At 35.7% G+C, this 23,116-nt stretch overlaps 1 pseudogene; it reads right to left on the bottom strand.

The window, feature by feature from the left end:
• Window positions 1–9,471: 9,471 nt before the first annotated feature.
• Window positions 9,472–9,570, bottom strand: LOC131238324 (small nucleolar RNA R71; annotated as a pseudogene).
• Between the last annotated feature and the right edge of the window lie 13,546 nt (window positions 9,571–23,116).

Below are 23,116 nucleotides of genomic sequence, written 5' to 3'. Positions count from 1 at the left end.
GAAAAATCTCTTTGTTTTGGTTTGTCTGAGGTGATCCAGAAAACTTTGAGTGTGGGGTTTTTGAATTGTGTAAGCCCACTTGAAAGACACAATTGTGAGGGTTTTAGGTGAACCTTGAAAAACCTATTTTCATAGTGAATGCTAATATCCACTGTGTGAGGATATTAGGAGTGGAGTAGTTGTGTGGCTGTTTTTCTAAACAGTTGGTATACACACAAGAGAACCACTATAATTTCTGGTCTTGTGGTTGATTGATTATTTCTTTTTGTGGATGTTTGTAATTTCCCTTTTTTGCATTTGTGGAGAATGTTATAATTTTTTTTATGCAAGTGTGAGAATGTTGTAATAGTTTAGTTTGAGTTTTTGATACACAGACCGTTTTAGGAATCAGGTTGTCCTACCATAAACCTTTGGTTTTTGGTGTAAGGTTGTCCTTAGAACAACATTTGTATCAACCTCTCAATACTTATACTCTTGAGGTTGTTTTACATTTCTGCTTTGTGGGATTGTTTATTGCTATTAGTATTTATATTTATTTAAATTCCGTTGTTAGTTTTTAATTTGGCATAGTCCTATTCATCCCCCTCTAGGAGTTAATAGCTTGGCCTTTTCAATTGGTATCAAACCCTAATAGCCCGTTTTAATTTTTATTTCTTTTGGATTAATTTCCTGAGTTAATCGATCTGAGCTTTATAAGATGTCAAATTTTGGTAGCCTTTCAGTCACTAGGCCTCCACCATTTGATGGCTCCAACATGCCTGTTGGAAAGCCAGAATGAGGATTTTCTTAAAATTCATAGGTGAGAGCATGTAGCAAGCCATAGTGACTAATCAGACCCCTCCTACCAATAAAGTAATTAGTATCGACAGATCCAAAACTATGAAAGTTACACCTTATTTTTCTTGGACCACTCTTCAAAAAAGTGAGAGTAGTGCTAATGCAAAGGCTCTAAATGCAATCACTTGCGCACTATCGCCAGATGAATTCAAGAGAATTATATCTTGTGAAAAGCAAGCCTGGGATATTTTAGAAATGACACACGAGGGAACAATAATTGTTAAGAAATCTAAAGTCCAAATCCTCACAACCAAATTTGAGGAAATATGGATGAAAGAAAGTGAAACTTTCATGGACTTTTATACAAGATTAAATGACATTATTAACTCTATATGGGGTCACGGTGATAGAATCCCAGAAAATAAAGTCTATGCAAAGATACTACGCTCACTACTTGAATGGTTCAATTCAAAGGTGATGGCAATCCAGGAACTTCGTGATACGGATAATATGAGGGTAGAAGAATTAGTTGGTTCCTTACAAACCTATGAGTTAAACTTTAAAGCTCCTATAGGTAAATCTATCGCCCTTAAATCTTCTAAATGTATTTCTCAAGAAAATAGTAGCAATTCTGATTTAGAAAATTCTGAAGATGATATGGTCCTTTTAGCTAAAAAGTTTTATAAGATTTTTAAAAGTAAAAAGAGGGTTGATTTACAAAAACCTAATGAAAAGAAAAGATCTAAATCTAAAACTTGGAAATCTTTAAAAGACGGTCAATGTTACAACTGTCATGAATATGCACATTTAGCAAACAAGTGTCCTAAAAAGGAGAAACCTAAAAAGAAAGGTATGTTGGCTACTTGGGATGAATCTTTCGGCTCTGAAGCCTCTTTTGAATCAGAAGATTCTGAAACCGAGTCAGGTAATGAAGTCAAAGCCCTTATGACTCTAGCCAAGTTGACTTTTTCAGATTATGATGATTCAACTAGTGAAGAAAATCTGAATAATGATCATGAAAATGAAGAAGATCTTCAAGATGCTTATAATTCCCTATACAAGGAAAGTTGAAAAATTGTTGTAAAACTAAAACTTCATAAAGAAAAGTTTTAAAAACTTAAAGAAAAATTTGGTAATCTTGTTTTAGAAAAATCTCACATTTCAGATTGTTTTGAAAAAAACTAAGTGCGACTTAGATTTCAAAAACTCCCAAGTTGAAAGCTTAAAATCTGAAAATGAAAAACTAAAACTTGAAGTCTCTTCACTTTTGAGTTTAAAAGACACTTGGAGGTATGCCCAAGGTGATCCTAAGTTAGAAAAACTATTATCCAAATCCAGAAAATGTGGCAACCGATCTGGATTGGGCTATGACAAAAGTATTCCTCTCAAGCATAAGAATACTCCTCCTAAGTTTGTGAAAGGAGAGTCTTCAAACTCAAAAGGGAAAAGTCTAAATAAAAATTATCCTAAAAATGCTAAAACTCTTCAATCCTTAAAACCTAAAAGCAACCATATCAACTATAAAAATTAGAATCGTAATCCTTTAGCTAAGAAAATTGTTGATTTACTTAAGGAGCTCTTAAAATCTAACTCAATGGGTTGGTCTTATAACAACTACAAACATAAGAAGACCAACTATACTCCTAAACCCAAGACTGTAATGAAATGGGTTCCTAAGGTTACTTGCTTGGTTCCCCACACCGCTTTCAAAGCTTTAAGCCATTCAAATTGGTACCTAGACAATGGTTGCTCCAGACATATGATAGGTGACAAGGGTCTGTTCACCAATCTTAAAGACATGACTGATGGTTCAATCACATTTAGTGATGGTAGCAACTATAGGATTGTTAGCCAATGTACGGTCTAACTTTTTAACCTCCCTTTATTTGAGAATGTTTTATATGTAGAAGGGTTAAAACACAACTTATTAAGCATCTCTCAAATATGCGATAATAATGATAGCGTAAAATTTACTAACCTAGGGTGTGAAATTTTAAATAAACATGGTTCTATAATATTAACTGGTCATAGAACTTCTGAACACTGCTACATTGTAAGTGATTCTAGCTCATCTAATCTATCATGTTACATGGTTCATACCGATGAGACCGAGTTATGGCATAAACACCTCGGACATGTATACTACCACAACTTATATAGATTGAGCAAAAGAGAGTTAGTAAGAGGCTTACCCAAAATATAGAAAATAAATAAAATATGTGGCAAATGCCAAATTGGCAAACAAACTAGGAGTACTCATAAAAAGGTGGACTCCAATGCCACATCTAAACCGCTCGAACTCCTTCATATGGATCTTATTGGACCAATTAGAACGGAGAGTCGAGGTGGTAAGAAGTACATACTGGTAATCATTGATGAATTTACCAGATATACATTGGTTGTCTTCTTAAGAGACAAATCAGAAACTCTCAATGAAGTTAAAATGGTACTTAGACATATCTGAATTGAAAAGGAGACTCAAGTTGTAAGATCCATGGAGATCATGGATCAAAATTTGAGAATAGTGGTTTTGAGAAGTTTTATAGTGATCAGGGAATATCACATGAATTCTCTGCACTCAAAACACCACAACAAAATGGTATAGTAGAAATAAAAAATAGAGTGCTTCAAGAAATGGCTAATTTAATGTTAAATAGTATGAAGCGCTCTAAAAATCTTTGGGTCAAAGCCGTAAATACTGCATGTTATATAATTAACCATGTTTATACTAGAAAATCAAATAGTAAAATGGCTTATGAAATGTGGTTTGATAAGAAGCCTATTGTCAAATATTTTCGAGTTTTTGGCAGCAAGTGCTGCATTTTACGTGACTGAGAAAATCTGGGTAAGTTTGACATCAAAAGTGATGAAGGAATATTTTTAGGGTATGCTCTGAACAGTCGAGCATATTGAGTTCTTAATAAGAGGACTGGTATAATTCAAGAGTTCATTAATGTGGTTATTGACGATCACTTGAATACACCTGTCTCAAGTTCAAAAAATGATGAAGTACTTCTAATTGATAAACCAGATACTTCATTAAGTCAAAATAACTCTAAACTGAGCACTGTTAAAGACCATCTAACTAATCAGATTCTTGGAAACCCTCTCACTGGTATCCGCACTCGTAGACAACTAGAAGATATGTGTAATTATGTGTGCTTTACATCTCAGATAGAACCAGTTAACGTAAAAGAAGCTCTTACTGATGAAAACTGGATAGTTGCGATGCAAGAAGAGCTCAATTAATTTGTTAGAAATGATGTTTGGTACTTAGTTCCAAGACCTAAAGATAAACACATTATTGGAACAAAATGGATTTTTAAAAATAAGTTTGATGAACTAGGTAAGTACAAGGGTACACTCAAATTGAAGGCATCGATTATGATGAGACATTTGCCCCAGTAGCTTGTTTTAAATCAATCAGACTATTTATATCCATTGCATGCTTTAGAAAGTTCAAAATATACCAAATGGATGTAAAGAGTGCTTTCTTAAATGGTGATTTGCATGAAGAACTGTATGTTGAACAACCAACGGGTTTTGAAGACCTTAAGAATGTTGATCATGTATATTTCCTAAAAAAGGCTCTCTACGGTTTAAAACAAGCTCCCAGGGCATGGAACGAAAAGTTGACTAAGTTTTTACTAAGTCATAACTTTATAATGGAAAGTGTTGATAAGAATTGTTTGTAAAGAAACATAATGATCACATTTTAATAGTATAAATTTATATTGATGATATAATTTATGGATCTACCTATGCTAACATGACTATTGAGTTTGTAGATCTTATGAAATCTAAGTTCAAAATGAGCATGGTTAGAGAATTGAATTATTTTCTTAGGTTGCAAGTTAAACAGCAACCTGATGGTTTTTTTATTTCTCAAACCAAATATGCTCTGAACTTAGTTAAAAAGTTCAAATTTGAGACTGGGAAAATTTTTGATACTTTTATGAATATTACTTTGAAACTCTTAAAGGACTCTATAAGTAAGAGTGTGGATCCTAAATTGTATCGCAGTATGATAGGTAGTTTGTTATATTTAACAGCGAGCTAACCTGATATTGCATTTAGTGTAGGAATTTGCACTAGATATAAATCTGACCCTAAAGAGTCACATTTAACTGCTGTTAAGCGGATTATGTGATATGTCGCAAGTTTTGCAAATATGGGACTCTAGTATCCACATGATACTAGTGTTCAATTAGCTGGTTACACTGATGTGATTAGACTAGTAACGTTAATGATAGGAAATCAACCAGTGGTGGTTGTTTCTATATTGGGAACTGTTTAGTTTCGTAGTTAAGTAAGAAACAAAGTTTCGTATCGCTTTCAACTGCTGAAGCTGAATACATTGCAATAGGTAATGCATGTACTCAACTTGTATGGATGAAAAGAATGCTAAGCGATTACGAAATTGCATAGGACTCTATGGTTCTATATTATGATAATTCCAATGCTATTAATATATCTAAAAATTTAATCCAACATTCATGAACTAAGTACATTGACATTAGATATCACTATATTCATGAATTAGTGGAAGAAAAAAACAATTTCTTTGGAATACATACCGACCGAGACTCAACTTGCAAACATATTCACAAAACTGCTCGACAAAAGCAGGTTTGCTAAATTAAAATTTGGTCTTGGTATGTGCAATTTGAATAGAAAATTCATGTATTTATGTATCATATTGTATGTAGTTGTTAGTTTAATTGTTTAAATTTTAAAATTTTATAAATATTACACATTTTGGGCTGTGCACGACTAGTCGAGTACATACTCACCATTTGTGGCACAACCAGTTGAGCATGTACTCGACCAGCCATGTAGCGCGGGTTGGTGCTTTATTTTGGAAAAAAATCCCTTTTTCTTCTTCTTGGGTTTCTTCTCCAATCGGTCCTAGGTTGAACAGTCGAACCCATCTCTTAGTTCTTCAAGGTTAGTGCTTTATTTTCATTTTCCTTATAAATTCAAGTTCTTAGCACTCTCTTTTTATCATGGGTGTGATTTATTTCTTAATTCATAGTGGTTTTTAGGATTTTCTTCTAAAAAATCTGATCTAGTGAAAATCCACACTTCCTCTTTTATAATCTCCATTTTTCTTGTATTCTTTGTTGCAAATGGAAGGTAGAACTAGAAAGAAAAATTCTAGTGGTCCTTCAACTTCCAGGTTTACTCCTATCACAGTGCACCACCTTCGGTCACCCGAAGATGATCCCTCTTATGTGCGGGATTTAGGTTTCGCAATGTTATAGTTGAACGACCTATTCATGTTGAACATCTAGCTCAATTTGATATCCTTCCTCTCCTCCAATCTGTAAAATGAGATAACATTCTACATTAGGGTGGGCTGGCATATCGGTCCATTGCGCATGCTATGTATGCATGTATTTCTAATTTTTCTACTGAAAATCTAACATTCATTATTGCAACTAGAGAAGGTCCTGTTGAAATAGATTGACATCTTATTTCTGGTCTAATGGACATACTTGTCAATGATAAAGGTATTCTCATTAGCACTCTAGTGGCAAAACCATCTGAATCTGTGAAGCATATACTTACTAGAGCTTTTTGCAATATAGATGCAGAATGGAGCACTAATGGAAATGCGCTTGCCTGAAAGTATTTGTTACCTAGATATAGAGTCCTTCATAGGATATTCATTTCCAATGTTTATCCTCATTCTGGTAATAAAACTGAACTCACTACGTTCATGGTTCGGATTCTTCATTCTATCATCTCTGGTACCTCTTTATATCTTTCTTCTTTGATTTGTCATTGTACCATTCAATTCCGTCTCCATCTAGGACACAGTGACATTCCCTTTGCGTATCTTATGAATGTGTTGGCCTCCCATATTTTAGTGGTTATGCCTGTTGGAGAAGCTCCGATTCAACACCTAATCTTCAACAATTTCAATATAAACAAAATGAATCTAAGGTTGGCCACAGGCCAAGTTAATGTGGGTGTTGGTGTAGCTGATGTCGCAAATGAAGAAGAAAGTGATTTACCTCCCAATGACATCAATATGGATGATATTTTTGATGAGATTGAATCCAATTCAGCAGATGATGTTGATTATCAGCCATCTGACTTTGATGCGCGGTTGCGCTCACTTGAGGAGAAGGTAGAGAATATGAATGTGTCCCATGATTTGCAGTTCAAATATATGCGCAATATCTTAGACGCCTTAACAAGGGACTTCATCAATTTGATCCTACCATACCCGTTCCTTCTTTGGGTTCTGATTAGTATTTTCTCATATGGTTTGTAATACTTTTTATGATACTTGGCTTTCTTTTGTTTTATGGGGTTGAACTTGATTGAACTTGGTTGAACATGGTTGATCATGCTTGGACAATACTTGTTTTAATATCTTGATCATTTATTCCTCATTACTCTGTTTATTCTTCCTTATTTATCTACTTCTTATTCTTTTTGTTAGTTCCTTCCTTTGTCATATTGTGACAAAAAGGGAGAGAATTTCATCATGCTTATGATATGTGGCATGTGGATTGTGGATAGGATTGTGGATAGGTATACATTTTTTTTTATGCCATGGGGAGTAAGTAAGGGGGAGTTTTGTTGGGGGAGTAGTTGCAAATTGTTGTGACTTATTGATAACTGGTCCATGATTCTTTATTGTGCATTTATTGTGCATATAATGCTTATATTATAAAGTGTGTTTTGTCACTAATTTGACAAAGGGGGAGATTGTAAGTACTATGATTTCTAGCTCCCATTGTTGTCAAATTTTGTAGTGTCAAAACCTCTTGGAATCTGTGTCTTGTGTAACGCATCTACATATTCAAAACAGTGCATCTCATGTACAAAGACAAAGGTCTTTACCTCAAGAACTTTAAATGCAAGATTACATGTACAAGTTCAAGTACAACACCAAGTGTGATTTCAATCTTTCAAGCTTCAGAGTTCAAGTTTTCAAAGCTTCATCCAAGTTAAGACAAAGTTTCTTTACTTTGATCTACAAGCTCAAGCTTCAATGTATTACAAATTTAAGCGTCAGAAGTCTCAAGCTCAAGATTCAACATATGATAAGTACCAAGCTTCGTGAACTTAAAATATCATCTATCAACTGAAGAAAATGAAGATTCAATGTTCATACATTACTTACAAGGTATGAATGACTCTAAATTGACCATAGGGTAGGTCATTTTGAATGCATAATTTAAATTGAGTCATTTTATAAGTGCATTGATTGTTTCTCGACTAGTCTTGGACTAAGTTTGACTAGTCCTATCGCTGGATTGACTAGTCCAAGAATTCCTCGACCAGTCCTAAGTTTGTTACTGATTTTTGAGAATTTTTGTTAAAGCCTCGACCGGTCTTGAAGACTGTTCAACCAGTCGTGTGAACAGTGCTCGACCTGTGCTCAACCAGTCCTGCAGGCTCAACTCAAAGTCCAACAACAAAATTAGGTCTCACATGACCAGTCATGGACAGGACTCGACCGGTCGTGGAGGCCACTCGACTGGTAGAGCAGACCCTACGACTAGTCGTGGAACAACCTTATCTTATCACGCTCAAACTTTCAAAAGTTTGTTGGTCCTACAACCAATCGTGCCGACTTCAAGACCGGTCAAGAATGCGATTTCTACAACTATAAATAGAGCACGAATTTTAAAGTTTCATATTTAATTCAAACTAAATCAATATGCCACTCTGAGAGATAAGTTAGTGATATTCTTAAGTTATTTAGTGCTCACTTTATATTCTCTTTAATTAGTTTTCTTTTCATTTGATTTTGTATTCTACATTCCAATTTTATTTAAAAGAGGGATTGAAGTATTCCAATTTCTTGGAATCAAAATCAAATTAAGCTAGCCCAAGGTGTTTTAATTTAAAATCAATTTAGAACTTAGAACCATTTCATAAGAGAGTGTGAACATTGAACTTCTACTCTGAATTGGTTCTTCCGGGCCGCATCAAAAGGAGAATATCCAGAAAAGTATTTTACAGTTTTGTAAATTCACTATTTTGGTTTCATTGAGATTGTGCAAAAAATATCTCTTTGCTTTGGTTTGTCTGAGGTGATCTAGAAAACTCTGAGTGTGGGGTTTTTGAATTGTGTAAGCCCACTTAAAAGACACAATTACGAGGGTTTAAGGTGAACCTTGAAAAACCTATTTTCCTAGTGAACACTAATATCCATTGTGCGAGAATATTAGGGGTGGAGTAGTTGTGTGACTGTTTTTCTAAATAGTTGGTGTACACACAAGCGAACCACTATAATTTCTGGTCTTATGGTTGATTGATTATTTCTTTTTGTGGATGTTTGTAATTTTCCTTTTTCTATTTGTGGAGAATGTTGTAATTTCTTTTATACAAGTGTGAGAATGTTGTAATAGCTTAGTTATTTCTTTTGCTTTTTATTTCTTTATTCCTCTGTATCAGTTTGAGTTTTTGGTACACAGACCGTTTTAGGAATCAAGTTGTCCTACCATAAACCTTTGGTTTTTGGTGTAAGGTTATCCTTAGAACAACATCTGTATCAACCTCTCAATACTTGTACTATTGAGGTTGTTTTATATTTCTGCATTATGGGATTTTTTATTGCTATTAATATTTATATTTGTTTAAATTCCGCTGTTAATTTTTTAATTTGGCATTCACCCCCGCCCCTCTAGGACTTAATAGCTCGGCCTTTTAAAAAATGAACACCCTTCGAAAGTCAATCATGAACTTTTCCCAAAAGGAAGATGAAACATTCTTCCAATGTTAGGAGCGGTTCAAGGATCTTGTTAGTTCATGCCCACAACATGGTTTTGAAACGTACTGCAATACACACTTTTTCTATGAAAGACTAACATCTTCCATGCGCCAATTGGTTGAGACAATATGCAATGGGGAATTCATGAATAAAACTATCGATGATGTGTGGGACTACTTGGATAAACTTGCTAAAAATGCACAATCATGGGACACTTATCCAAAATGAAGCACCACTTCTAGGCTCACTAAATCAAAGGAGGGCGGATTATACTTTCTAAAAGAGGATGATGATATTAATGCTAAAGTTCTTTTCTCATAAGGAAATTCAGGGCCATCGAACTAAAGAAGGATAAGGTTAAGGAAACTGTTTGCAGTATTTATGCTCATAACGTTTACAGAACTGAAAATTGTCCAACAATACCTACCTTTCAAGAGGTTTTGAATGAGCAATCCAATGCCATGAATAATTACCAAAGACCTTTCAATGGACCTACCTCCAATACATATAATCCTAATTGAAGAAATCATCCAAACTTCAATTGGAGGAATGAACAAACTGCTACCCCTCAAGGTTTCTTTAATCAAATTCCAAGTGAAACCTCAAAGAGGATCTGGTTCAAAAACATATTTGAGACCAAGAACTACTCAATCAGGATATTAAATCAGCATTGGGAATGCTTGCATCATCTATTCAAATGATAGAGTCACACTTAACAATTGGAGGAAAAGGGATGCTTCCTGCTCAACCTCTCCCCAATCCCAAACCGCAATATAAGATAAGTGATACAAGCTCTTCAAATGAAATGGATCAAGTTAAATCTATCACCACTCTTATGAGTGGGAAGACCATTGACAAAACTATTCCAGTTAGGGCTGAAAAGCTTAAGGACCCGAAAGAGGACAACGATGATAGACCTAACACCGCTCCATTTGAATCAAAACTGAAACTTTAAGGCAAGCCGATTGCCCCATTCCTCTAATAGTTGGTTGCACCAAAATCTCTCTCTAACTCTCAGGACATTCTAGAGGTCTTGAAACAAGTGAAGGTCAACATCCCTCTACTGGATACGGTTAAACAAATACCTTCATATGTCAAATTTTTAAAAGATTTGTGTATGACCAAAAGACAGCAAAATATTCAAAAGAAAATCTTCTTAACTGAAAAGGTGAGTGCCATCCTAAAGAAAGATGTGCCACAGAAATATAAAGATCTCCATAGCCCAACCATTGCTTGTGTAATTGGGAACTACCAAATTGAGCATGGACTTCTTGACTTAAGAGTGACTGTAAATCTGATTTCTTACTTGGTTTACGAACAACTAGGTTTGGGTGAATTGAAATCCACCCGAACTACATTACAACTTGCTGATCGCTTGGTTCGTGTACCGAGAGGGATAATGGAGGATGTATTAGTCCAGGTTGATAAATTCTATTACCTGGTAGATTTTATCATCCTGAATACTCAACCCATCATGGACATGAGCACTTAAATTCCTATTATTCTTAGTCACCCATTCATTGCCACATCAAATGCAATAATTAATTGTAGGAATGGAGTCATGAGTTTGTCTTTTGGAAATATGACATTGGAGTTAAATATTTTTTTCAACACGGGCAAACAGTCAGAGGATGATGACGATTCCTGGGATATTAACTTGATTGATCCTTTCGTGGAAGATAGAGTACTTCTGACCTTATCCTTTGACCCTCTATAAATGTGCTTAGCCCACTCCCATAGTTTAGATGATGATATGATTAGGGAGACGGGTCTCATGCTTGATGATGTGTCGGTACTGAAGTTAACTAGTGGAGGCCACAATTTAAAAAATTACCCCAAACTGATGTAGTACATCTACCGTCTAACCTCAAGGCACCAAAGCTTGACCTAAAACCTTTACCATTTGATTTGAAACATGTCTATTTAAGTCAAGCTGAGAAATACTTGGTGGTGATTTCTTCCCACCTTAAGCAAGAACATGAGAGTATGCTCATCTCTACTCTCATTGAGCACAAAGGAGCCCTTGGATGGTCGATTGCGGACCTCAAGGGAATTGACCCTTTGATTTGTACTCACCGCATTAATCTAAATGATAATGCGAAGACCTTATGAGAACCACAACGTAGACTAAATCCAAACATGAAGGAAGTAGTTAAGGCCAAGCTTCTTAAAGTATTGGATGTGGGTATCATATACCCTATATCCGATAGCCAATGGGTGAGTCCAACTCAGGTGGTTCCCAAGAAGTCCAGAATCACCATCATAGCCAATGCCAATAATGAACTCGTGCCAACTAGAATCACTACTGGTTAGTGAATGTACATTGACTACAGGAATTTAAATACCGTCATGAGAAAGGACCACTTCCCTTTACTCTTCATCGATCAAATCTTGGAAAGGATAGCTGGTCACTCTTACCATTGCTTCCTCGACGGTTATTTAGGCTTCAACCAGATAGACATAGCCCCTGAAGATCAGAAAAAGACCATGTTCACATGTCCTTTTGGCACCTTTGCTTACCTAGGATGTCATTCAAACTGTGTAATGCCCCCGCCACTTTTTAGCAATGCATGATGAGTATTTTTTCTGACGTGGTGGGGAAATATCTAGAGGTCTTCATGGATGACTTCTCTGTCTTTGTTCCATCTTTTAGCGATTGCTTAGAAAATCTTAAATGTGTGCTAAAAAGATGTGGGGAAAAGAACTTGGTACTAAATTGGGAGAAGTGCCATTTCATGGTTCGTAAGGAAATTATCCTTAGACATATCATCTCGTCCAAAGGAATCGAGATAGATAAGGATAAAATTGATCTTATCTCTACCCTACCTTCACCCATGAACATACGAGACATGCGATCCTTCCTAGAACACGCCGATTTTTACAAGAGATTCATAAAGGACTTTAGTCATCTCTCATATCTTCTATGTAATCTACTTCAAAAGGATGCACCATACGAGTGAACTAAGTAAATGCCAGGAAGCTTTTACTAAGCTCAAGGGCATGTTAACCACTACACCTATCATTCAGCCACTCGACTGGAGCCTTCATTTTGAACTTATGTGCGACACGTCTAACTATGCTCTTGGAGTAGTTTTAGGCCAAAGAAAAGAAAAGAAGCCCTACATTATTCATTATGCAAGTAGAACTCTAAATCATGCCCTATTGAACCACTCTACTATGGAAAATGAACTCTTAGCCATAGTGTTCTCTTTGGGCAAATTTAGGTCCTACTTGATTGGATCTAAGATCGTCATCTACACAGATCATATGACACTCAAGTATCTTCTTTCTAAGAATGATGTTAAGCCCTGCCTGATAAGATGATTCCTCCTACTCCAAAAATTTGATTTGGAAATAAAAGATAAAAAGGGAGTAGAAAACACAGTGTTTGACCATCTTTTCCACCTCGATCTCTCTGATTCCCTTGAGAAGACACATATAAATGACATATTCTCTGACGAATAATTGTTCAAAGTCTCCTATTCACCTTGGTATACTGATATTGCTAATTATCTTACCACAGGTTTTACACCGACACATTGGACTGCGTAAGATAAGAAAAAATTCTTCGCCAAGGTTTGTAAGTTCTTTTGGGATGATCCATATTTATTTAAATATTGCCCAGACCAAATCTTAAGGAGATGTGTGCCAGATAATGAACACCAACGTGTCATCTCCTTCTGTTACTCTCAAGCCTATAGTGGTTACTTTTTTGCTAAAAAGACCACGACCAAGATTCTACAGTGTGGCTTTTACTGGCCCACTATATTCAGGGACACTCATGAGTTTTACAAAGCTTGTGAGCATTGTCAGAAGTTGGGAGCATTGTCCTATCGAAATATGATGCCTCTAAACCCCGTTCTGATCATTGAAGCATTTGATTGCTGGGGCATTGATTTCATGGGACCATTCCCTCAATCTTTTGGAAATTTATATATTTTGTTCATCGTAGACTGTCACTAAATGGGTCAAAGTGATTCCATGCCAAAATAGTGACCATCAAATGGTCATTAAGTTTTTTAAAGAGAATAACCTTTCCCGGTTCAGAATGCCTCGAGCCATCATTAGTGATGGGGGCTCACATTTTTGTAATAGGCCATTCGTGAACTTAATGAAGAAATATGGCATCTCTCACAAAGTGAGTACTCCATACCACTCACAAACAAGTGGGCAAGTTAAGATTTCCAATAGGGAGATCAAACACATTTTGGAGAAAACGGTTAACCCTGAACAAAAGGATTAGTCAATCCGATTGACCGATGCTTTATGGGATTACCGTACTGCATTGAAAACATCTATTAGAATGTCTCACTTTAGACTTGTCTATGGGAAGGCTTACCACTTACATGTAGAGTTGGAACATAGGACTTACTGGGGGATTAAAAATCTGAACTTCAATCTGGACAACGCTGGCTCGCTATGTAAAATTTAGTTGCATGAACTCGAAGAAATCCCGAATGATGCGTACAAGAACTCGAGAATTTAGAAGGACATGTAAATGTGTTTCATGACCAACACATTCTTTGAAAATCATTCACACCAGGTCAAAAAGTCATCTTGTATAACTCTAGGTTAACTCTGAATTCATTAGACTGGTCCTTTCACTGTTACCAATGTTTATCCTCATGGGGCTGTCGATATTCAGAATCCAAACAATGGCAATGATTTTAAAGTGAATGGACATCGCTTAAAGCCATTTGTTGAGAAACTTGATTCAGAGAAAATGTCCATACATCTGAATGATCCTGTTTACCAGGATTGACCTCCTAGTCTGACAGATGTGTAGTTAGCTTTATTGCTTTCTGCCGTTCTAGGATAATTTACTTTCCACCATTATAGGATAGTTTTCTTTCATTGTTTTAGGATAGTTTGCTTTTCGGTTGATTAACTCTCATGCTAACCACTTTCACGCTGAGATCCTTTAGAAAAAGCCTCAAAATTTCTTCATGAGGTACTATCTTTCCATCACTCCTCTTTCAATTACATTGTCTCTTTCACAAATTATGATTATTTCTTTTACATTGAGGACAATGTGGATTTTAGGTTGCGGATGGGAGATTAAGTAAACTAATCAGTGTTTTCTCAGTTTTGAGCAAAATTTGTAAAATTTTTGAAAAATTTTCAATGTTTATTTGTTTGGAAAGTGATAAGTTGTGTATTTAAGACTGTTTTGAGTATGATGATAGGATAGAAATTAAATTTTGAATTGTTAGAGTTGGAGCAACTAAGTAACCTATCACTTATGGTTCTTATGCTTAATTGATTAAGAGGAAGTTTGATTATTATGTTATTTAAATTGTTTTCGGTAAATAGTAGTGATTTTCTGATTGTTAGTATGGTGATCATTGAAAGATATTAAGAGCTGAGTCTAGAGAATTTTATCCACCTTAAAAGAAGAAAAAAGAACCAGTTAAAAAAATTGGGGATTGACAAAGAGGTCATAAAGAATGAAAAATGACAACATCTTTGAGGGGAATGAAAAATGTCTTTGAAAAGGATGTAATGTCTAAAGAAGAGCAATAAATACAAATGACCGTTAATATAAAATAAAAAACTGGAAAAAGAAGGAAAAGGAGATAAGTTCAGAATCAGTACTTGGGTGTTTAACCAATCTTGAAGTGATGAGCGTGGCTAACATTATGAAAAGATAGTATCTTGAAGGATATGCGAACTATGCTCTGACCTAATGGATAAAGGACTTATTTGTTTGATTGCTTATCTGATTTAATTCTAGGTCTTCAAAATCTCAAATTCTCATCTTGAGTCTACTCATTCATACTTGATTACACAAAAGATTGTTTTCTGAAAAAGGTTTGAATATTGCGCATTATGGTTCATTTTTCGCATACTTTGCTCGGGACTAGCAAAATGCTGGTTGGGGATTGCGTTGAGGGTCAAATATTGCATATTAAGCCCCATTTATTACTTGGTATTATGGACATGATAATGCTTAATGTTCTATTTTAATCATGTTTGTATTACAAGGTGAATTCAGGAGCTTGGATTAAAAAGGGTGTTAAAAGCATGTATTTAATGCTCAAGAATCACCAAAGACAAGAGTGGATCTGACGTAACCAAGAATGAAGAATGTACATACTAAAGATCTAAGAAAACTAAGTCAAGAATGAAGAAAATCAAAGTTTTGAAGTGAAATTTGGTGATTCTCGACTAGTCCTGCCTACGCTTGACCAGTCCTGACTTCGGTTTGACCAGTCCTGGCTTCGCACGACCCGTCCTGGACTTTGCTCGACCGGTAGAAGCTCGACCAGTCAAAGGTGTCTCGATTCAAACTCCAGTGAGTAAAACTTCTAAATCTTCATCTTACTCAGCTAGTCGAAGGAGGTCCTCAACCGGTCGAGGACGACCCACGACTAGTCGAGGGTTACACAAAACTTGGGCGAACTGCATAAATTTGTGACGGTTTTCAAAAATTTCCACTCGGTGTGTAAGTTTATGACCTTAAACTATAAACAGGGGTCCTTAGGGCACTCCTAGGCATCTTCTATGATTTATGGAGTGGAGCAAAAGCGTAAAGAAGCCATTGCCAAGAGTTTTTCTTCCCTTTTCTTAGTTGTTTTTATGTTTTTTTTTAAAGAGTTATTAGTTTAATCATGTTTATGGTTGGCTAAACCTCTTAGCTAGGGCTAAGAGGTGAAGCTTGTAGTGTGATTGTGATGTTTGCTTTGTTTTAATTCATGTTTTGTTGAACTCTCTTGGATTATAGTTTGATTATGAGGAAATATTTCTAGTTTTTAATGGTTTGTTGTGACAAATTACAATAGATCTATAATAGCTTGAAATATCTTCTTTTTCTAGAATTGAGATTGTAAAATTAGGAGATCCTGTTGTTCACCATCGTCCCTTAGGCATAGTAGGATGATGAAATCCTTCCTAACCTTCACAATTCTCTGGTGATTGGTTGTAGGATTGGTAAATCCTATTGTTTGCCTTGTCTCCTGGGCATGGTTTGGTGATGGAAACACTTCCAAATCCTCATAATTCTCATCCATTGATGATTAGATCCATGAGAAGTTCAAAGATCTGATAAATGTCTGCTTATCAATTGGATAGGATAGGACTCTAATTCCAGTTGTGTCCTTGAATCAAGCAAGGTAGCATCCTGAGAACCTACAAGTGGATCCTTGGAAACCCTAGTTTTGCACCTTTGAATTTCTTAAGTTTTTCATTAAATCTATCACAATTATTCTCTATAACTTTAGAATTGGGTTTACATCTTCTTCTAGTTCTACTTCTAGTTACTCTCAGAAGACACAAGTTTAGTCCCTATGGATTCGACCTCGGTCTCAACGAGATTATTACTGCATCACGACCCTACACTTAGGGTTGTGGATAATCACAAACCTCCTTTAGCTGAAAAAATACTGGACTTACTCAAAGAGCTTATAAAATCCAACTTAGATGGAATCAAAGTTAATAGAAAGGGGAGAAATTCTAACTCCCTAAAACATAGAAAATATAATGGAACTCCTAAACCCAGAACCATAATGAAATGGGTTCCAAAGGTTACATGTCTTGTTGCTCACATAGCCTTCAAGGCCACTAGCCATTCAAAATAGTTCATAAATAATAGGTGTTCAAGACATATGATAGGTGACAAAAGCAGTATTCACCAACTTTAAAGAAGTGAATGATGCTTCAATTACTTTCGGTGATTGAAGCAATTGCAAAATCATAGGCTAAGGTACTGTTCAACTCTCTAATATTCCTCCTTTTGAGAATGTACTATATGTTGAAAGTTTGAAACATAACCTCCTAAGTATTTCTCAAATCTTCGATAACAAACACAATGTAAAATTTATAAATCAGGTATATGAGATTTCAAATGAGAAGGGAAGTGTGATATTAAATGGTTGTAGGACTTCTGAGAATTGCTACATTATTAATGACTCATGTTCTTCTAACTTTTCATGTTACATGGTCCAAACAGATGAAATAGAACTATGGCATAAACGTCTCGGACATGTAAACTTTAGAGATCTTTATAGATTGAGCACATAGAGATCATATTTATGGCTAACCCAAATTTAAAAAAGATAGAAAAGATTTGTGGCGCATGTCAGATTGGCAAACAAATCAGGAGTAGTCATAAGAAAGTTAACTCCTTAGCCACAATCAAACCCCTTGAACTACTCCATATGGACTTGGTAGGACCAACGAGAATGGAGAGTAGAGGTGGAAATAAGTATTTTCTGGTTATTGTTGATGATTTTACCAAATATACTTGGGTAGCTTTCTTGAGGGAGAAATTAGAGACTCTCAATGAAATCAGAAGAATTCTAAAATGATCTAAGACTAAAAAAGAAGTACATGTGATCAAAATTAGAAGTGATCATGGTACTGAGTTTGAAAAAAAGAATTTTGAGAAGTATTATATAGACTATGGTATGTCACATGAGTTCTCTGCTCCTAAAACACCTCAATAGAATGAGGTTGTTGAAAGAAAGAATAGGGTGTTATAGGAAATGGCCAATGTAATGTTAAATAGCATGAACTTACCAAAAAACTTATGGGCTGAAACTGTTAATACTGCATGCTACATTATAAATCATGTATATGTTAGAAAAGTCAAAGATAAAACAGCTTATGAGTTATGGTTTAATAAAAAGCCAACAGTCAAATACTTTCAAACTTTTAGAAGTAAATGTTTCATTTTTTGTGATCGAAAAAATTTAGGAAAGTTTGAAGCCAAGAGCAATGAGGGAATATTCTTGGGATATGGTCTGAATAGTTGAACATATCGTGTTCTTAACAAAAGAATAGGAGTGATTTAGGAATCTATTAACGTTGTAATTGACAATCACCTGAACACACCCATACCAAGTTAAGATGATGATAAAGTCAACATTATCAATAAACCTAACTCTTCATATAAATCAAATAATACTGAATTAAGATTAGTCAAAGACCATTTGACTGATCAGATATTAGGTAACCCTCGTATTAGTGTTCAGACAAGAAAACAATTAGAAAATATTTGTAATTACGTCTGTTTCACTTCTCAAATTGAACCGGCTAATGTAAATGAAACACTTACCAAAGAAAGTTGAATATTGGCTATGTAAGAAGAGTTAAATCAATTTATCAGAAATGATGTTTGATATTTGGTTCATAGACCTTCTGATAAACATATAATCGGAACCAAATGGATTTTTAAGAACAAATCTGATGAAATGAGAAATATCATTAGAAACAAGGCATGATTGGTCGCATAAGGCTGTACTCAGATAGAAGGAATTGACTATGATAAAACGTTCGCACCAGTTGAACACCTTGAATCCATTAGATTATTTATTTCAATTGCTTGTTATAAAAAATTCAAAATATATCAAATGAATGTTAAAAGTGCATTTCTAAATGGTGATTTACATGAAGAATTGTATATTGAAACCTTAAGGGTTTTGAGGACCCTAAACTTTCAAATCATGTATAACATCTTAAAAAGGCACTTTATGGTCTAAAACAAGCTCCCATGGCATGGTACGAAAAGTTGACTAAATTCTTTCTTAGTCACAATTTTATCATGGGTAGCGTTCATAAGACGTCATTTGTTAAAAAAATATAATGAACATATATTGATTGTACAGATCTACATTGATGATATTATTTATGGATTTACATGCACCAACTTGTTCATTGAGTTTGCAGATCTGATGAAATCCAAGTTTGAAATGAATATGGTTGGAGAACTTAATTACTTTCTTAGATTACAAGTAAAACAATGGGAAGATGGTATATTCATTTCTCAAACCAAATATGCCTTGAATTTGGTAAAGAATTTTAGGTTTAAAATGGGAAAAAGTTTGATACTCCTATGAGTACAACTCTCAAACTTTCTAAAGATGAAACAAGTAAAGTATAGACTCTCGTTTATATCGAAGCATGATTGGTAGTCTTCTATACTTGACTGCAGTAGACCTGATATTGCTTTAAGTGTTGAAATATGTGCTAGATATCAATCTAATCCTAAGGAAACACATCTAATCACTATTAAAAAAATAATCAGATATGTCGTAAATACTGCTAATTTCAACATATGGTATCCGCATGATACAACTGTACAACTTGCTAGATATACCGATGTAGATTGGGCAGGAAACATCGATGATAAAAAAATCTACCACTGGTGGATGTTTATATGTAGGGAATTGTTAAGTTTCTTGACTCAACAAGAAATAAAATTCTGTATCACTTTCAACTGCTGGAGTTGAATATATTGCAGCTGGAAATGCTAGTACCCAGCTGATTTGAATGTTAGCAGATTATGGGATTACATAAGATACAATGATATTATATTGTTATAACTCAAGCACAATTAATATTTCAAAAAATTCTATTTAATATTCTCAAACGAAACATATTGACGTCCGATATCATTATATTTGAGAATTAGTAGAGGATAAGTGTATTTTATTAGAGTACATTCTAACTGAAAAGCAGCTTGCTAACATTATGACCAAACTGCTTAACAAGAATAGATATTCCAAATTAAAACATGATATTGGTTTGTGCACTTTTAATTAATTAAACCATATTTTTAATGCATTTTTATTTATTATATGTTTATAATTTTTAAAATAAAAGAATATAAATTTAAAAAATTAAAAACGTGAAATTTTTTGGGCTACTTGACGGGTTGAGTATGTCCTCGACTAGTCGACCTTCGATGGGTTGAGGACCATACTCGATTGGTCGAAGCACGCAAGTTTGCTCCTTAAAAGAGGGAAAAACACATTTTTTTTCTTCATTTACCTTTCTTCCTCGAGCAACCATGGCTCCACTCGTCGAACCCATCTCCATATTTTCATTATAAGCGGTTTTATTTCCAATTTCTTTCCACATTTGAGTTCCTCCTTGGTAGTTAATCTTCAATTTGTGGTTTATTTGAGATTTACATCCTTTATATAGTAGGTTTTGTACAAAAATCCGATCCTAGCCAAACCCATCTATTCTTTGTAATACTCTCTATTGCTATCTCTAAATGGAGCATCGCACTAAGAGGAAGGCTACTTATGGCTCCTCCTCCAGGTCGACTCTAGTTAGAGTGAGAACCCTAAGATCTCCTGAAGAAGATTCGGAGCATGTTAGGGATTTACACTCTAGAGAAATTATCATTGAAAGGACTATGAACGTAGACCACATTGCTCCATTCCATCTCTTGCCTATTCTTACTGCCATTGATTGGGAAAACATTATTAGTTGGGGTGGAATGACATATCGCTCAAATGCGCAATGCATGTATGCTTCAATATGTGAATTGTCCCTTGATAATATGACATTCTCTATTAATTTTAGAGAAGGGACAATTCCCATTGATCGAAACCTAATCTCAGGTTTACTTGATGTTAATGTCAATGATGAAGGCATACCTATTGCCACCCTTGCTGAAAAAAATGACTGAATTTGAGCGATGGGTCATTACTCGTAAATTATGTTAATTTAATGCTGAATGGAGTTCTGGAAATGCCCTTCGTGCCAACAAGATGCTTCCTAAATACAGAGTCCTTCATCGCATTTTCACATTTAATGTTTATCCATGGTTTGGGAATAAGTTTAAACTTACTCCCTTTATGACTCGTGTTCTTCACGCTGTTGTTTTTGGCATTCTTATCTGTCTTCCCTCATTAATGTGTTATTTGATTATCCAATTTCATATCCATCCTAGCCATGGGTTGATCCCTTTTGCTTATCTCATGACAAGCCTTATTATTTATTATAATGTTGTCATTCCATCGCCCGAGGCACCAGAGTCAGCCCTCCCATTTGATAATACGAATATCTATAAGATGAACCTGACATTCCTTCTCGGCCAGAGAGATGACGATGAAGAATAGGAACAAGACGCACCTTAACTTAAAGACACATCTATGGATGACATCTTTACAGAGCTAATGTCACGCCCCAAACTTGAAAACCAGGTTCACAAAATTTCTGATCGCCAAATCTAGCGCCGACAGCCTCTGTAATACCCCATTCTCAGCTCCTGGCACCCATATACCAGATTTCGATCCTATGATCCTACAAGGAGGGTTTTCAGTAAAAAAAATTGTAAAGGGAAGCATAACCATAAGCATAACCAAGTTACAAAACAACATCACCACATATCCACTATAATCAAAGCGTTTGATTATAATGCGGAAGGGAAGTACAAGTATATATCACAACTCCAGAAATATCGCCGCATGCTCCTGCCTTAGCTCGGCTGTGTCCTAGAGTCATCTACATGCAACGGTCATGCATAAGCTTATAGGAAGCTTAAAGGGTGGTGTAAGTGTGTGTGTAATACATGTGTTAAGCATACAATATCAGAGTAATGCAGAAAATGCTAGCAAGTCCATGAATGGGAAAATGCTGGCAAGTCCATGAATACTATCAGTCATACCAAGGCTATGCAATGCAAGGCCCATGTAGCTAAATGTCATATGCAAGATGCAACGCAAGCACACCATTCCTCAGATGGATCCACATATCAGTACAGTTCACCTCTGGAATATCACTAGCGTCTAATATACTATACACTAGATTGCCGACCTACACAAAGCGCACAACTAGGCAAGTGGAAGAGACCTCACTACTTGCCTGGCCAGTAGTATGCTAATATCTACCCAACTCATCAGTAGCGGACCCATTTTTAAGCTGGTTAAACTCAACCTAGCTGTGCCCCCTTACCCAAGCGGGTAAGGTCACACCCTCTTTCAACTGACCATGACACAGTGGGAGACGTGGCTTACTGGTATTCGGCACTAAAGCGCTCATATATCCACTCAGTCTCGACATTGGAGTAACATCCTGGTACCATAGGGGTTTAGGAATTTTCACATAGGGACATACTAAGTGCCCTAGTGCTAGAACCAAAACATTTCCGATATCCAATCCTGCCATCCATAATATGCCTATAGAGGCCACAGCCCTGATGTTGCTAGGGCATACAGTGATCATTCACACAGAATGCAAGATGCATGAGTCACACCATCCAATCTTGCATTAAACCTGCACATACTGCTCGCTCATGTGGGGCAACTTCGTCTCTCAGGGAGTCCCATAAACATCTCAGCCCAACAGTGTAAGCTATGATCAATCAATTCTCATAACAGGCATACAAATGATGTGTATGGGCATGTATCATGATGTATACTAAGCATGATTATCAAACATAAACAATAATCAACCTATATTTATGGTGGGGTCCACAGAAGGACAGGTATTTAATCCATATGCTCTAAACAGACGAAATATCAACCTGATGCCACATACACAAAGGGAGTCAAGATGATGAGCCTAAGTACAATAAGAGGGCTTCCTCACCCTCCCTATCATATAGTAAGCTGGGCTTTCTTAAGGGGGCCCGATAAGTACACAAGGTGGGCTTTAAGGTTTGGATAATCCCACTAGCATCAATGGGAGGGCCCAATGGTTTGGGGTTAGCCTAATAAGGTGAGATGGATCATGCTAATATCAATAGGGGCCCAATGAATTGGGATAGCCCAATAAGGATAGATGGGGAATGGGCTTAACAATGGGTCCTAGGGAGTTTATAACGTGGACATTTAACCACCATTGGTCCTAGAGTGCGGCCCGCCATAA

This window comes from Magnolia sinica, chromosome 2, assembly GCF_029962835.1.
Source record: "Magnolia sinica isolate HGM2019 chromosome 2, MsV1, whole genome shotgun sequence".
NCBI classification, from domain to species: Eukaryota; Viridiplantae; Streptophyta; class Magnoliopsida; order Magnoliales; family Magnoliaceae; genus Magnolia; species Magnolia sinica.
Note: the sequence above shows the minus strand (reverse complement) of the source record. Positions and strands in the feature narration are given on the sequence as shown.